The sequence below is a fragment of the Bufo bufo genome, chromosome 6 (assembly GCF_905171765.1).
Source record: "Bufo bufo chromosome 6, aBufBuf1.1, whole genome shotgun sequence".
Classification (NCBI taxonomy): domain Eukaryota; kingdom Metazoa; phylum Chordata; class Amphibia; order Anura; family Bufonidae; genus Bufo; species Bufo bufo.
The window spans coordinates 412,339,751-412,356,730 of record NC_053394.1 but is presented as its reverse complement, the minus strand read 5'-3'; the positions used below and the strand labels follow the sequence as shown (position 1 = coordinate 412,356,730).

Below are 16,980 nucleotides of genomic sequence, written 5' to 3'. Positions count from 1 at the left end.
CAAATATTTTATCATACAAGCTGTTCTACTTTCAGTTTTAACAATTTTATAAATCAAAAGAAAGTAATGCATGTTCAAAAAGAAATCAATATTTGGAAACTCATATCCCCCAAAAGTTCTCCTCTTCATTACAGTCTCTCTTCTGGACCTCTCCATTTTAGAGCTCCAGAAGAAGACAAATAGTTTCCTAGTTATTCTTCTCAACCATAATTTCCCAGGTGGGAAGATCACAGCTGTGTACAAAAGTAATGGCAATATAATAGCTTTAATTATTAATATCTTGCCTTTCAGAGATAGATCCCGTAATTTCCAGAATGCTAGTTTCATATCGATTTTAGCTTCTAATTTATCAAAACTCTGTTTTCCTTTGAGATTGTTCTCGAAAACTACCCCTAGCACTTCAATATCCTCTTTTTGCGGTACTTCTCTCACATTGATTTCCACCTTCCTCCCAAAGTTACATATTTGACACTTATTTCAGTTGACTCGCATTCCAGCTACAGCACAAAAGATTTTCAAATGCAGATTTGCACGATTTAGATCCGCCTGTGATCCACACACAAAGACCACATCGTCCATATATGCTAAAGCATTAACATTCTGCCCATCCCCACCAGGAATATGGAAACCAAATACATGTTTGTCTTTTTGCAAGGTCATCAATAATCCTTCCATTACACAAATAAAGAGGATAGGTGAAAGCGGACATCCCTGCCTCACTCCTGATTTAACTTGAATATTTGAACCAACATGACCGTTGACCAGGATCCTACTACCCACCTCCTTATATAGACCCTGTATGACTGTAAGTAATTTCTGTGGCACTCCCATCTTTGTCAAAGTAGTAAACATAAAACGGTGAGAAACTTTGTCAAAGGCTTTCTCTAAATCAATACCTTCCAAAATCAAAGGGAATTGAGCATTATTCGCATGAAAAATCATATCTCTCAAGAGCAATAAATTATCAGATATCCTTCTTCCCGGGATAGCACAAGTTTGATGTACGCCAATCATAAACTTAATTACATGACTAAGTCTGCTAGCCACAATTTTTGCTAAGACCTTATAGTCACTAGTTAATAGGGTAATTGGTCTCCAGTTTTTAACTTCTCTCCTATCACCTTTCTTATAGATCAAAGTGACTACCCCTTGCTTCATCGACTCAGAGAACGAACCGGAGTTAAAGGCATATTTGATGACACCCACCATCTGCTCTTTAATGAAAGACCAACAAGAAATATAAAATTCAACGGGAAGCCCGTCAATACCCGGAGTTTTACCTTTTGCCATAGCACTTATCACCTTTTTAACTTCATCCTCAGTGATTTCCTCCTCCAAAAAATCCAACTCACCTCTTGGGATATTATTTTCCAAAACCTTACAATATTCTTCAATTTCTTTATCTGATGCTGCATTATCCTGACCAAATAAAGATTCATAGAACTTACTAATTTCATTAATCATTTTATCTCCAGTTACCTCACCACCCACAGACAGCACAGAATCAAAAAAGCCTTTTGCCTTAAAACACTTTTTGAAGAAATATCCAGTGCACTGTTCATGCTCTTCCAAATGTTTAACTTTTGCCTGTAACACAATCCTTTTCCCTCGTTCCATCAGCCCTTTTCTTATTTCCTCTTTCACTTTACTCAACTCTCCCTCTACCTCAAAACCAACACTTTTTAATTTGTATAAGGTCTCTAGTCTTTTCACTAAAACAACTTCTCTTTCTTTTTCTTTTCTGGCTTTCCAGACACCAACGCCTTTAAGATAATCAGTCATCCTCTTTTTAGTCCAATCCCACCACTGTAATATATTGACAAACCCTTTTTGTTTCCCAACACAGTAGTTAAATAATCTTTCTAACTCTTGCATCACATCTTTGTCTTCTAGCAAGCTAATGTTCAACTTCCATAACCCCTTTCCAAAGGTCACAGACTCTGTCATACAAACCTCCGCTTTAACAATTTTATGATCAGAAACTCCAACCATCAAGTGCTTACAATTCTTAATTTTGATCCCTTGAGAAAACAAAAGAAAATCTAATCTTGATTTTACAGTACCACTTTCAGCAAGAAAAGTAAATCTATCTACACTATCAACCAATAGACCAGCATCCTGGTAGTGTAGATCTTGGATAATTTGGTTTAAAGCTATAGAAGAAGCGTCTAGCTTAGACTCAGCCACACCCTCTCTATCAGTAGCAAACCTAATACAATTAAAGTCGCCTGCCACAATTGTAGATGTTCTACCTGGCAAATAAAATTTTACTACTTCAAAAAAATTTATCCTATCCTTTTTCTCCACCGGAGCATATAAATTAAAAATCCTCATACTTTGCCCCAAAAAATCTAATTCCAGAATAACAAACCTTCCTGGGATCACAATTTTAAATTCTTTTACAACTATATTTTTGTTTTTGACCAATACCCCTACCCCCGTATTCTTATTCTCACTACAAGGAGACCAAAAGGAATTACCGTGACACCATTCAGAATCCAAAGGGGCGACACTAATGGCACATTCCTGTAAGCAAAAGAGGTCAACACTCATTTTACCTAGTTTATCAAAGACACCTGCCCTTCTATGAACATTCCCTATACTTCTCACATTCCAAGATGCCACTACTAAACTCATAGTGACTATAATAAAGTAATACCTCCAATCCATCTTAATTCTTGGCATTTCTACTTAGACTGACTCTCATCAACCTATCTACACTTTCTTGCTCTAAAAACTCATTACCAGGCGAACCCTGAGAGGCGTTGCCACAATCCCCTGCAAGGGAGGACAAAGCCTCAAACCTATTTGCATGCTCATACTTAAGTCTTTTATGCATACCACCCCCAGACCACTCCCCTTCTTCCTCCCCAGAAGACTTTGCAACACATCTTTGACCAGGTGTTATCCCATCTTCAGAATCAACTTCACAAAAGGTAGATGGACTGATTGGGCTCATCACATCCAAAACTTCTTCACTTATTTCATTAGAAATCTCCTGAATCATCATTTCCACATTTTCCTCCCCAACATTCACCTCCTCTGCACCTTGTTGGGAGTTACCTGAAAAAATCTCCATGTGGACACCATCATCACGGTCAAGAGGAGGTTCCACTACCACATTATTTTCTCCCATTTCATTAACCAGAGAGGAGGGAGCTCCACCGTCACATTGGTCCGTGGACAAGCCCTCCTCCTCCCACCATCCTTCACCATTTTGGAAAAAAGGATTTTTCCACCTCTATCACATGCTCTGGCCATATGCCCCGCCATTCCACACAGATCACACACCCGTTGATTTTTACAATTGATAGACTTATGACCCGGGTTACCACAGTTTTTACAAACCACCCCCTTCTGACAGAGGTCTTTTGTATGTCCGTACTTATTACAGTTACGACAATAAGAGGTTTGCCCCTCAAAAAAACAATAGCCTGTTTCTCCTCCAATTGTAAAATTCGCAGGGGGACAAATGTATCCTTCCAGGCTAGTATTGTCCTTTTTAAATACAACAAAGAACTTCCATTTTCCATTATGCATACCCCATTTGTTAAGCATCTTATCTCCTCCGTCGATTTGCTCACAAAAGCGGTAAAGATACGTTTCAACAATGTCAATGTTTATCCTAGGGTTATACATATGGACAATCAATTTCCGCCGATATTGCTTGAAACAAGGTTCAACATTTACTTTGTCGAGAATAGCCTCTCTACTTGCCAAAATTTTCGCCACCGCATTCAAACAGTCTGCTTCTGAATATAAGGTCAAATCATAAATCCCTTGGGAAGGAAAATCCTGTAAACATTCCACATCTTGGGATTTCAATTGCAGTACCTTAAAGATAATTTCCTCCACGATTGTCTTCAGAGTTACCTCCTTCTTGAATTCAGGCTTGACCTGGAAGCGGATTGTGTCTTGTCCACCACGAAAAGACGCCATCCTGTCGCTTAAGAAGAGATCCCCGCTCGAACATCCAGGGCCCTCCCAAGGAGGACCCTATGAGAAAACACCCCTCAGCTCAGACCAGGCAATAAACCTAGATCTTCACCAAAGGGCCGAGAAGCGATCCCTGAGTCACAGCAACTTTTTTTTTTTTTTTTTTTTTAAACCACTCAGTGGTCAGTATCTATAAGCTCTTAATATACTTTATAAAGTATACTTGTTCCCAACCTCATCATCGTGGCATTCTTTATATTTATTTTAAAAACTATATTCAAATCAAAATAAGACAATACAACATACAAATTAACTCTGAAAGTGAAATACTCCTCCAGCTTTAACAAAGCTTGCTAATAGAGCATCCTGCATAACAATATACTCGTCCATGGCCATATCAATCCTATTCTCTAAAGCGTCCATTATCCATTCTTCTAATTTACACTTCTTTAGAAGGAAATCAGGATTCGTTTCATAAATCTTTATTACCGCACTCCTAGCTTTCCCTCGCATTTCACCAGGAAATCTTTTCTCCAACAGCACATTCCACTCCTCAGGTAATTTTAACATTTGACCTTTTTCCTTGCCGCTCTTTTCATCTGAAATGGATTCATCTTCAGATAATTCCAATCCCACCTCTTTTTCTGTTACAGATTTTTTAACATCTTCTCCTTCCACACCTATGTTCTGAGCCATCACTTCAATCTCAAGCTCCATTTCGTCTCTTTCTTTCCCTCCCTTCTCATCATTTGCATTATCTCCTCCCACCTCTCCTTCCTTCCTTCCCGACTCCTCCTTTTTCTTCTCTCTTGATTTATTTTCTTTCTCCCAACTGTCATTTCTTTTTGGACAATCCCGTGCCACATGGCCCGGCTCCTTACAAAAAAAACACAGTCTTGGGTTTTGACAATCCTCAGATCCATGTCCCCCTCTTCCACATAATCCACATATTTCTTCTGTACAAGCGTCCTTCATATGACCATACAATTTACATTTTCGGCAGAAATCCGCCATGCCAGCATAGAAAAGGTCACCCATAATTTTACCAATTTTGAATCTTGCGTCTGGCAAAACCAGTCCCCTCTTTGATTCTTTTAACACTGCCTTAAATCGCCATTTTGAAGTCCAGATTCCAAATTGGTAATATATCTTCCCTAGGGGGACAACCTGTTCGCATGAAGCCTGCAAATGCTCTACAATCTTCATCTCATCAACATATGGCGAATACATCTTAACAGTGATAATCTTCACATTACTTGGAAAATGAGGGATCACTCTCACTCCAACCAACCTTAGATCCTTTTTGGCTTCCTCCCATTTCCAGAGAAAATTCGACAATAGCTCCGCACTCAGGAACACCACGTCATAGCTTCCCCTCTTCGGGTAGTCCATCAAAGCCAAAATTTCACGTTTTCCAAACTTCAAAACTTCTTCCAACAGCACCTTGATGACAAAGGTCAGATTCTTCTTCTTACGATCCTTCTCCGCGATCACAATACGAGCTGCATTCCGCACTCGGGCATAATCCGGTACTGATTCGCCATCTCGCTGCTCCAGAGCAGAAGCCTCCATCTCTTCTTCCATATTGGCAGAATAGAAAACCTCTGTCACACCGTAGTATGACAAGATGATCGCTCCCCGTTGCCCCGGGACTAAGCCGTCCCCCCAATAGCAGCACTGGCTTCCACCGCAGCTATAAACTGCGGCTTCCGCCAGAGACCGAGGGTCCGGGTACCCGGGGCACCTCTGGCCAAGACCAAGGCAGCACCTCTCGATACTACACTTGATCTTAGCCAAAAGGCCGAGAAGCGATCCCTTGGTTACAGCAACAGCATATGAGACAGGGAAAACTATTGCTGCAACAAAGAGCGTTACTCAATCCATTTTATCTATCTTTAAACGTGTACCCTTTTACATTAAGGAGAGCTCCTGATGCACCTAGGGGAGCCCCAATTCTGCGAAATACATGCTTGTGGAAATACATGCTTGTGGATTTCTATGGATTTCTGGGAAAGATATGCAAATTAGCTTCCATAAGCCTATGACAGAAGATGTTAATTTGCATATCATCATTCTAGAAACCAAAAATAATGGATTGTTGTCTACATTCGTAATAACAAGTATGTTTTAAATGAAAGCAAGAGCATATGAGACAGATAAAACTACTGCTGCAACAAAGAGCGTTTCTCAATCCAATATATCTATCTTTAAACGGGTACCCTTTTACATTAAGGAGAGCTCCTGATGTACCTAGGGGAGCCCCAATTCTGCGAAATACATGCTTGTGCATGGCAAGCTACACAATGCTACTATGGATTTCTGGGAAAGATATGCAAATTAGCTTCCATAAGCCTATGGCAGAAGTTGTTAATTTGCATATCATCATTCTAGAAAACAAAAATAATGGATAAGGTTTCAACACAATTTTATTATAAATAAGATTAATACATAACAAGAAACCAATAAATAAGATATTAAGTCAGATTACAAAAGGTAAAATTATAAAACAATTGTGTTCCACATATTAAGACACCACAGTGAATTTGCTTCTTTTGTTCCAAACATTTTTTTGTCTCTAAGAAAATAGACACACATTTCACTGAGTGCTAGTTTAATACAATTCTTGACATCAATTTTATCGCGTTTAAAAAGGAGAATATTTCTAACTTTCCATATAGCGTTTTTAAAACAATTAATAATTATCCAACAAATATTCTGCTGCTTAGGGGTAGGGCAAATAAAAAGACCGTATAAAACATAATCAAACTTAAAATCTCTAAGCCCACAAACCCATTTAAAAAGCGTACCAACTTTCCTCCAAACCTCCTGTGCATATTGGCAGTTCCAAAATATGTGTAATATTGTCTCATCATCCCCACATCTCTCTCGTGGGCACCTGGCTGTCGCCACCAGTCCTCTCCTATGCTGAAACTCACGTGTTGGCAGGCACTGGTGCACGACAGCCCAAGCGAGGTCCTTATGAATGTTTGCCAGATATTTCCCGTAAACATTTCGCCATACTTTTTTGGATCTTGCACAAGAAAAATTAGCCACCGGGATTACTTCTTGTTTTCGGCACAACATTGAAACCTTTTTCTGGTCCCCCAATATGTCAGGCTCCAATTCTTGGAGACCTAGGAGCCTGACCGTCTTTTCTAGTACTACATATTGCTTTGGGGGACACAGAAGCACAGGAGAGCTTAGAGCAAATCGAAACCACCTCTTAAAAATCATTCCTGCAGCATATTTTAAAAAACAGCTAAAAACACTATTGGTCTTAATCATTCTAAAACAGAAGCAGAAATACTTTATATAAAAGAAAATAAAAAGGTTAGGAACATCTTTCCCTCCCTCCCCTCTAGATTTATACATCAAGTCTCGTTTTAATTTCTCCATTTTTGAACCCCATAAAAATTTAAAACAAATGCGCGTTAGTTTTTTGATATATAGATTTGAGGGAGGGAACACCATGGCTACATATAACATAATTGGAATTAGTACTACTTTTATTATTAAAATTTTACCTTCTAGTGTTAAATCTCTCAAATTCCACATTAAAATTTTCTTCTCCATTTTCTCGATTACCAAATCCCAGTTAATAATTCCATTATTTGCCTGATTAAAAATAATACCTAAAACTTTTATTTTGTCCTGCTGCATCTTAATCCCAGGTGTCTCAGAGGAGTCCCAGCTTCCTGTAACAAAGCAATCACATTTATTGACATTTAATTTGAACCCTGATGCTTCGCTAAAAAAACCGGTAACCATCAATGCTCTTCTCATCGTAGGGGAGTCTTTACAAAGAATTGTAACATCATCCATGTAACTTAGGACTTTTAAGGGAATTCCCCCTCCTCCCGGAACTGGGACTCCTCTAATCACTTTATCCTTTCTCAACATAATCAACAAAGGTTCAATTGCACAAATAAATAATAAAGGGGATAAAGGACAGCCTTGTTTAACACCAGATAAAAGAGGGACATCATTAGTTAAAAATCCATTAATTAAAATTTGGCTAAAACAGGACTTGTATAAAAGCTTAATACGGCTTATAATAAAATTGGGAACACCCATTTTTTGTAAAACTAGGAATAAATATTGATGAGACACTCTGTCGAATGCTTTCTCAAAATCGAGAGACAAGATTGCTAGGCTTTGGCCTCTATCCTTAAAGTACCAGATCACATCTCTAAGTGTATTTAAAACCTCGGTAATGGACCTCCCTGGTACTCCACAAACTTGATTTGGGTGAATCATTTTACCTATAATTGGTTTGAAACGTATTGCAATCAGTTTAGCCAGTACTTTATAGTCTACATTTAGTAGCGTAATAGGTCTCCAGTTTTTTAATAAATTTTTCTCTCCTTTTTAAAAAATTCGAGAGACCACACCTCGTCTCCAAGATGGGGGCAATTCCTCAACTATAAGAACCTCTTTATATAATAAAAACAGATCCTCTTTTAAACACTCCCAAAAGGTTAAGTAAAATTCTACAGGCAGTCCGTCTTCACCAGGAGTCTTCCCTTTAGAAAAACTCTTAAAACAATATAAAAGTTCTTCCATAATAAGATCTCTAGTTAAAATGTCCTGGTCTAAAAGATCTAACTTAAAATCAAGGGAGTTAAGAACATCATTTAAAAAGGATTCATCTATTTTTTTGACACTAAACAGGGACTGATAAAATTTAAAAGCTGAATCTAACATCTCACTGACAGTGGTTTTCCCTTCTAGATTAGTTATAATTTCACGTTTTTTATTTAGTTTTTTTAAAAAGAACCGGGAACATTTCTCATCCTCTTCCAGCTTTTTAACCCGAGCGTTAAAAATTATTTGTTTCCCTTTGTCATCGATACATCTTTTTATTTCAGCCTTTAAATTAATCATGTCTGATTCTACATCCAACCCGATTTCTTTTAATTTAAAAAGTACATTTAGTCGTTTATTAAGAGTAAAGAACCATTGCTTCTTCTTTTTTGCTGCTTTTCTACCTACTTTTATAAAAAAACTGTTTAATTTTAATTTTTGCACCTTCCCACCAGCTCAGCATTGTCTCATGTGGCTTTCTTTGTTGTTGCCAGTGCTGGTAGACCTGTGCAAAGTCGGTTCTAATCTCAGGATCTTCTAACAAAGTTGTATTAAGTTTCCACATACGTTTATTGACTTTTAATTCCCATTTTAATTTCAAGTGAACAAATAACATTTTATGGTCTGAAAAAACATTATTAAAAAGATCACATTTACAAGGAATAAAAGCGTTAGAAGTGAAAATAAAATCAATTCTGGATCCCACTCTTCCATTGGACCAGGTTATACCAGGGTCCGCCGGCAAGAGTGTTCTCCAGCAATCCTGTAAATTAAAATCATCGATTCAATTTTTAAGTAGGTAGGAAGAAACGTCCTTCCGGTTCACATCTCCCCCTTGTCGTTGTTCATTATGGCGCACACAATTAAAATCTCCTCCTATCAAGAGGGGAGTAGTGCCAACACAAAATAACGGTAAAATATTGAACAACTCTATTCTATCTTGCTTATCAGGGGGGGGCGTACACATTTAAAATACGACATAATACATTTTTAAAACGAAGATGAACTAGTATGGCTCTGCCTGGCACAATTTCCATCACGGATTGATTTTGTATGTCATGTCCTTTGCCAAGCAGGCCAACTCCCATTGACCGATTTTCATTCGCACCAGACCAAACTGATGGGCCCAGTTTCCAGTCTTTTTTAATGTCTTTATAGTCCATACAATTTGGTATGCCACATTCCTGCAATAAACAAAAATCAAAATCCATTGTTTCTAAATAAGAAAACAAAGCAGCCCTTCGTATTGGGCTCTTCAGAGACCTCACATTAAGTGAGGTTATCTTCATAGGGACAACGTTCATGGTGAAGTATCGTCCGAGCTTCTTTCTGAAGAACTTGTATCCTGGATTTCACCTTCATCCATTAAACCCAAGCCTTGGGTTGGATAGGAGTTGATATTTCTAGGGTCGGAACCGGTGATATGCTGAGAACCCATTCCACTTCTGAGCATCCCCTCATCGGAACTGCTGCATTTTGCTTTCCTTAGAATCGGTGGTTCTTCTTCCTCTCTGAATCTTTTAGCAGTATTCGATAGGTCCATCTGTTCCGATCTGGCTCCATGGTCTCCATCAGTGATGCCTTTATCTTTAGTCGTTTCAGCCCTTCCTGCAACCGCTGCAGGTGGCTCTGGATCTCTGATCAATAGCTGACGGCTGGTACTGGGGGGTTCCCGGATCGAGCCCTCTCCGGTCACCCTATCAGATCCAGTTGCCTGAGGAGGTATACCTCCTCCTGCACTAGAAACCTTCATAGCTTCCCCCTGTAATGGAGATGGGCTGGGGCCAAGCTCAGGTTCAGCCGTCCGTCCTGCCTCCTGGGAGGCATCCCTTAAGGAGCTCCTTCTGCTGGATTGCAAGGAGGATCTCCGATAAATGTCTTGCGTCGCCATCAGGGCGCTGGGACCCTCCGCAGGGCCCACCTCAGCACTCTGTCCTCTATTGGCATCTTTTTGTATTTGGCTCTCTGCCCTTGAGGCATAAGACCGACGACCATGTCTCTGAGATTTTGGGGCCTCTGGCATCGAGCAACCGCTGCTCCGCTCAAGTCCTTCAGCAAGGGCTTTGTTAGCCTCTACTTCTGACAGCCGCTCGGTGGAGCCTTAGAGGACCCTGACTGTCCCGTCGCCCATTTTGGGGCCCTAGCAGTGGAGTCTGGGACTCCCTCCATCCGCTGCTCAGGCACTGGTCGAGATGCTTCTTTTATTGGCTCGTTTCCCCGAGCTCTACTAGTGCAATCTTTGTACTTATGTCCCGTTTCGCCACACAGAATGCAAACGAAGTCGGATTCGCAGTTAAAGGACATGTTACCTTCGCCACCACACTTATTGCAATGAGGAATACGGCCCTCACAATTGTCTTTCCCCTATAGCAGCAAGGGGGCGCAACACAGGCTATAAACCCGTGCCGTCCCCCAAGGCCGAGGAATCGGGTACCCCAGGCACCTTCTGACCAAGATCCAATGTATCCCTACACCTAATCTTAGCCAATTGGCCGAGAAGCGATCCGTGGGTTACAGCAACAGCATATGAGACAGGGAAAACTATTGCTGCAACAAAGAGAGATACTCAATCCAATTTATCTATCTTTAAACGGGTACCCTTTTACATTAAGGAGAGCTCCTGATGCACAAAGATGAGCCCCAATTCTGCAAAATACATGCTTGTGCATGGCAAGCTACACAATGCTACTATGGATTTCTGGGAAAGATATGCAAATTAGCTTCCATAAGCCTATGGCAGAATAATGGATTGTTGCCTACATTAGTAATAACAAGTATGTTTTGAGTGAAAGCGAGAGCATATGAGACAGATAAAACTACTGCTGCAACAAAGAGAGTTTCTCAATCCAATATATCTATCTTTAAAAAGGTACCTTTTTACATTAAGGAGAGCTCCTGATGCACCTAGGGGAGACCCAATTCTGCGAAATACATGCTTGTGCATGGCAAGCTACACAATGCTACTATGGATTTCTGGGAAAGATATGCAAATTAGCTTCCATAAGCCTATGGCAGAAGATGTTAATTTGCATATCATCATTCTAGAAACCAAAAATAATGGATTGTTGCCTACATTAGTAATAACAAGTATGTTTTGAGTGAAAGCGAGAGCATATGAGACAGATAAAACTACTGCTGCAACAAAGAGAATTTCTCAATCCAATATATCTATCTTTAAACGGGTAAATTTTTACATTAAGGAGAGCTCCTGATGCACCTAGGGGAGCCCCAATTCTGCGAAATACATGCTTGTGCATGGCAAGCTCTACAATGCTACTATGGATTTCTGGGAAAGATATGCAAATTAGCTTCCATAAGCCTATGGCAGAAGATGTTAATTTGCATATCATCATTCTAGAAACCAAAAATAATGGATTGTTGTCTACATTCGTAATAACAAGCATGTTTTGAGTGAGAGTGAAAACTAGATTTTTTTTTTTTCCTCAGTAAGATAGACTTCAGTTTGACTTATCAGTCCACTCCAACGTGGCTCAAACCGTATAATGTCTATAATAACATCACTGGAATACTACCAAAACCCAATACTATAGACCCAAAAAATCAAGTCAAGATCTACTCACATAGTTCTTCCAGTGGGATACCTTCCATATTTTCTCTGCATCGCTCTCCCCTATCCTTTTCTTATCCAGCAAATAAATCGTATGGATCCTGGATAAAAACACTTTCGAACATTCTTTCGGAGATAAAATTAAATTTTTTAAAATCACAAGATTCCTGGTATCCCACATTACCTCTTTAAAAACGGTAAAAACCAACCAACAGACCCGTGAGTTCGATAAAATTCTAAAATCTTAAACAATAAAAACTTTCTCATAGCTAAAATTTCTCCACCCCGTAAGTGCAATAAAAAAACTTTTAAGACTACTAAAAACTTGTTTAACGTAAAAGCAGTCCCATAATAAATGATGAATATCTTCAGTGCCTCCACAACCTTCTCTGGGGCACCTTTCTGTCACACTCACCCCCCTGGAATTCATAAAAGATCTGGTTGGGAGGCACCCATGAAAACAAAGCCATGCTACATCCTTTTGCTTGTTAGAAAGGCCTAAAATATTAAAAAATTTACAAACTTTAGCAGCCTGTGTGGTATTACAGAATGGGACATCATGTTGTATCTCATCTTTCCTTCCTATTTTTATTATCTCCGATTTATCAGTCTTACTTAGAGAGCATAATCCATATTGATCATAAAAGGACCTGAGCGCCACATAAAACTTTGGTATCACGAACGCCATTGGCCTGCCCAGTTCCCTTTCACACCAGCTCCACTTAGTAAACAACCATCCTGCCAAATACCTACACATGGCTGCAGTCCTACCATTGCACTTTAAAATCTTAAAAATTAATAAAAAATAATGCATCCGGATAAAAAACTCAATATTCGGAAAATCATACCCCCCAAGTTCAGTCTTACTCATTACAACAGTTCTTCTTTTTTTTTCCATTTTAGATCCCCAGAAAAAAACAAAAAGTCTTCTTGCAATCCTTCTAATCCATAATTTACTGGGTGGTAAAATAATTGACATGTATAAAATAAGGGGTAAAATCACAGCTTTAATAATTAAAATCTTCCCTTTCAATGATAATCTTCTAAGTTTCCAAAAATTCTGTTTTTTCTCCACTTTCCCTTCTAACACCGCATGGCTCTTAATCCCTTTATTGTCTTTTTCAAAAATAACACCTAAAATCTTCGCCTCTTCTTTCTTTGGGATCCCCGTCACTTCCACATTTGGCATTTTCCCCAATTAATATTCATGCCTGCTACGCTACAAAAAATCCTTAAATGCAGGTTCACCCTATTTAGATCCGCTTGTGATTGACATGCAAAAACGATATCATCCATGTACCCGAAGGATTTAACTCTTCTTTCTGCACCTCCAGGAATAAAATCACCATCCACACATTTGTCCTTTTGAATGGTTTTTAAAAGTGGTTCCACTGCACAGATAAAAAGAATTGGGGAGAGAGGGCATCCCTGCCTAACCCCAGACTTAACATCGACCCTTGGGCTAATCTTACCGTTAATTAAAATATGACTAAAAACCCCATTGTACATACCTTTAATCACATTAACTATTTTCATAGGGATCCCCATCTTCTCCAACACACTAAATAAAAACCTATACGCCACTTTATCATAAGCTTTCTCGAAGTCTGTAGTTTCAATAAATAAGGGCATATCATTAAAACCAGCATAATAAATAATGTCACGCAATAAAATCAAGTTATCAGAGATCCTTCTTCCTGGGACTGCACAAACCTGGTACTCCCCTACCATATGACCAATCACCTCACTTAGTCTGCTAGCAATAATTTTTGCAATAATTTTATAATCGCAATTTAATAGTGTTATGGGACGCCAGTTTTTAATCTCCTTTACATCACCTTTTTTATGTATTAAAGTTACAATCCCTTTTTTCATAGGGGAAGAAATAAAACCATTATTAAAAACAAACTGTACCACACGACTCACCTCTTTTCCAATAATATCCCAATAAAAACAATAAAATTCTGCAGGGAGGCCATCACTTCCTGGAGTCTTTCTCTTTGCCATCCTCTGCACAGCATTTCTGACCTCCTCCTCATTCAAATCCTCTGTCAAAAATTATTTTCCTTCTTTTGGAATATCATCAGATAACACATTGCAATATTCTCGAATCTCTTATTCAGTAGACTTACTCTCAATACTAAAAAGTGTCTCATAAAACCCACAAATATTTCCAATCATCTCATCGCCAAACACTTCTCCTTCAGTAGTTAAAACAGACTTAAAAACACCTTTAGCTTTAAAACTCTTTTTAAAAAAATATCTGGAGCATTTTTCATCTTCCTCTAAGTGCAATACTTTTGATTTGTATACGATATTTTTTCCCCTGTCCACCAGCTCTTTCCTCCTCTCCTCTTTTATCTCATTGATCTCTCTGTCCACCTCCAGTCCACAATTCCTCAGCTTATACAATGCTTCAAGTCTATAAATTAGTAATTCCTCCTTCCTCCTTTTTTCTTGCGCCCTTTCCACACAAATACGTTTAAAATATAAAGCAATCCTCATCTTGGCCCAATCCCACCAATCCAAGATACAGATAAAACTTTTTTGTTGTCTGACACAAGATAAAAACATCCCCCTAAAACCATTTTTGACTTCCATATCTTGTAACATACTTATATTAAGTTTCCAGTAGCCTCTACCGAAAGCCACTGAATCCCTAATGCATATTTCAGCATACACCATTTTATGATCTGAAAAGCTGTTCATCATATGGTCACATTTTGTCACGTCCATCCCATCAGAAACAAAAATGTAATCAATCCTAGACCTGGATCGGCCATTATCTGCAATATAAGTATATCTCTCATCTCCAGTGACCATCAGTCCAGCGTCTCTGAGATGCAAATCTTGCACCATCTCATTTAACAATTTAGAAGTCACATCCGTTTTTCCTTCTGCGGTACTCTGTCTATCTTGTGCATTTCTAATACAATTAAAATCACCTAAAATAATAGTAAAATCTCTGCCAGGCATAAAAAGTTTAAGAGTTTCTAAAAAAGACACATGTTCTCGTTTCTCAGCAGGTGCATAAATACTAAAAACTTTAAAACGCTGTCCTAAAAACTCTACACATAAAAGAATACACCGCCCTGGCACCACCACTTTGAATTCTACCACGTTTATACTATTATTTTTAAGCAATATTCCAACACCTTCATTTTTATTTTCTGTACAGGGTGACCAGAAAGACTGACCACAAACCCATTCCGATTCATGAGGCGCAGATCTAATGGCGCACTCTTGCAAGCAGATTATGTCTGATTTCACTGCTACCAAGGAATCAAAAACAGCTGCCCTCCTGGTACTAGAACAAATTCCTCTCACATTTAAGCTAGCAACCACCAAACTCATGAGTAGTAAATTAAAAATACTCACAGCCATTTTAACTATTTTAAGGAAGTCTGACTCAACACCCTTCTTTCTAACATGTGACTAACATCAGGCGATCCTATGTTGGAATCCCTGTCATCCTGTTCATAACCAGAGTAAACAGGGTCACCCTGATTACCTGACCAGTTCCCTTCTACACCTCTTTTGTAACGTTTTGTGTTAGAACCATCATAATCCTCCTCATCTATTTCAAGCTCCTCCTCACTATCACATCTCTGTCCCGGAGTTAAAGGGGCATCAGAATCACTCTCCTCCTGGCACTCCATATCTTCCACTTCACCAACCACATGATCCGGACACACCTCCACCTCACTTGCATCACTGCTAGAGACCTCTCCCATCAAGTCCTTGATAGCAGCTTCAGACTCCTAGGACCTTGGCTTCTGCTTCCTAACTCCCTTTGGCCCCGCCCCCTTATTTGCATCTGATTTTCCTGCCAAAACATCTTTTCCCTCCAAAACTGCTTTTCCCTCCAAAACTGCTTTTCCCTCCAAAACTGCTTTTCCCTCCACATTTTCACAAACAACCTCCTCCATTTTCTCCTCTGCAACCACACTATTATCATGTCCACCACCACCACTTCCACCAACAATCTCACTTTCCATGCTTATAGCATTTTGCACAATTACACTTGTACCCCCTTTCACTTTATCAGCATATGTACCATCTTTTTTACTCCGCCCAAATCTCACTCTTTTTTCCTCCATAATCTCAGCATGAGTCTGCCTTACACTAAAATACATGCATTTCCTTGCCAAATGATCACCACCTCCACAGACATCACAGTATTTTTTCTCCTGGCATTCTTTCACTCCATGACCAACTTTCCCTCAGTTCCTACAGACCTCCCCTTTCTCAGGGCACTCATCCTGTAAATGACCATAGGTAAAACAATGTCTGCAGTATTTCAACTGGCCCTGATAGAAGCAAAAGCCCCTCTCTCCACCAATCGAAAAAAACTGCAGGGACAGAACAATTTTTCTTAAATTTCACAAAAAAACTCCTTTTACCATTCAAGTAGCCATGTTTGTTAGTAAGCCTCCGGTCAAAATTCACTTCGTCACAATATCTTGTTAAAAAAACCTTCACAGTATTGTCTTCTACTTTAGGATTGTACATATGGACAATGATAGCCTGTTTTACCAGTTGGAATGATGGCGTGATCTTCACATGATCCAGGAAAGCCGGCCTCTTTTCCTCCTTCATCTTCACCATATCCATGTATATTCTTTGACATAACCCCTCAGAAGAAACAGTTAAATCATAAATGCCCTGTTTAGGAAAATCTTGCAGTGCAAGCACATCTGTTACCTTAAGGTAAGAAAGTTTCTTCAAAACTTCTCCCACGATCTTGTCCAGTCCGATGTTGAAACGGTATCCATCCTCGACCTCAAGTCGAACAGTGTCCTCGAGTCCACGAGACATAATTTTTTTTTAAAGTTGCGCTCACAAAAATAGTTTGCCTACAGATCGCACCCGATCATACCCCAGAGCCCCCC

General features: G+C 39.2%; 1 pseudogene; it reads right to left on the bottom strand.

The window, feature by feature from the left end:
- Positions 1-5,607: 5,607 nt before the first annotated feature.
- Positions 5,608-5,749, bottom strand: LOC121006577 (annotated as a pseudogene).
- Between the last annotated feature and the right edge of the window lie 11,231 nt (positions 5,750-16,980).